We start from the raw sequence: 1,822 nt of genomic DNA, 5'->3' as shown, positions 1-1,822 counted from the left end.
CTCCTCCTTCTCCCCTGATGAAAAAATTAATGTGGAAAAAAACCCCCACCTTTGCTATGCTCTGGGTGAGCACATCAGCCTGAGGAAAAGTCTGCTTCAAAGGCAATTTGATTGCACTGAAGTTGGGTTACTTGATTGGACTCTTGTTTCAAACTACAATTCCCCATGGATAGACAAAAGACTGTAATGAACAGCAAGAAGTCTTCTTCCAAAGCTGATCAGTCATGGAGTTAAAAATGTGCAACCAGATTGCATACAAAACTTTTGAACTTCTAACTCTTAGCCCAGCTTTATGCACTCTCATTAACAATAATGAGAGTTTCCAAAAGCCCAGACTCTCCATACATATTCCAATTAAAGACAGCACTTGCTTCTCCTGCTTGGACATATTTGCTCATTCCCTGCTCACGGGCTGCCAGCAGGTTTCACCAGTCTCTCTTGCTGTCACCAAAGTGACATCACCTTCCTTCTCAGGGCAGGTAGGCACTGGTCATGAAAAGCATCAACTCCATGTGAAAATCTCACCCCAGTTTCAACCCTTCTGCTCATCAGATATGTTGTGCCAGGCATGGGGTAGGACAGAATGGACTTACAGTGGCCCTACATCAGAAGCCAGAGGCTAACCTGCCTTCATGCTCAGTGGCCCAAACAAAGGAAGTGCCTTCCTTATTCTCTTGTGGGATTAGGACCTGTGACAGCCTGAGTCTCCTGCCATCCTGATTGACTGACACAGCGTAGCCTGGCAGGTTACCTGGGGAGTAAAAACCAGTGCATGACACCTTGTAGGCATCTGGGAGACTCCTGGAGCTGGCCATTTTCACATCTGCACATCTCCCTTTCTTTCACTGTTGTACTTCCATCCCCTATTTTTGGATAGCTTCTTTGTCCTTTTAGCCATGCCCATAAGCTTTGCTGTGGCTGATGTCTAATCACCAATTGTTGCTCTTCCATTATCAGTTGGCAATGCTCCATGAATCTCCTCCAGCTCAAAGACTGCCCTGACACCAAAAAAGACACAAACGCCTAAAAATAGGCAAAGCCACTCCTCTCCTCCCCCCCCCTGAGGTGGGAGATGCAGGGGTGAGTGGCAAATGATGCTCCATCCCGGCTTGTGACAGCTCCCATCCATAGCCACCCTGAGGCTGTGCTCAGGATGCGGGTACCTCTGGTGACCAGCTATTTGTCCTTCACTCTGGCTTCCCATGCAGGTGAGGGAACATCCATTTGTTGTCCCTGAGAGATTCCCAGTAACTCCACTCATGTGTAGAGCACGGAGCAGGCAGCAGCCTTGCCAGCACCAGCTCCTGGTACACAGCTTAATGCCAGCGTGTGGCTGCTGGGGGATTTGCCTCTGGTTCTGCAGCCCCATGCTCATGACAGGGACTTTGCAGGGAAAGAAGCAGTTGCCACCTGCAGCACACAGGGCTGGTGAGCCTGTGCCTTTTCAGGCAGAAGCCTGCAACGCCAGGTGCTGCCAGGGACAAACTTGCTCTTTCCAGGCTTCCCCCTCTCTCCTCATGCTCTGCCCCACCCCAGCAGCCCCCACCACTCTCCAGGGAAAACACCCCACCTCAGCTTGTCCTCCCGTCCTGCTCATAGAGAGATGCCCTTGTGCACATGCTCGCATGCTCCCTCTCCTTTCTGTCTCTCGAAGGCACTCAGGTTTTCTTTCTGCCTCACATACACCCTTTCACGCTCCACTTCCCTTCCACTGGCACCAGATCCCTTTGCCCCAGGCAGATCCAGCTTGCCTCTCCCAGCACAGCACAGGCAGCCAGCCCCACACCTCCCTCCAGCAGACACACTCCCACAAACCTGCTGA

Source organism: Chaetura pelagica, unplaced genomic scaffold, assembly GCF_000747805.2.
Source record: "Chaetura pelagica isolate M959 unplaced genomic scaffold, ChaPel_1.0 scaffold55, whole genome shotgun sequence".
Classification (NCBI taxonomy): Eukaryota; Metazoa; Chordata; class Aves; order Apodiformes; family Apodidae; genus Chaetura; species Chaetura pelagica.
This window is presented reverse-complemented; position numbering follows the sequence as displayed.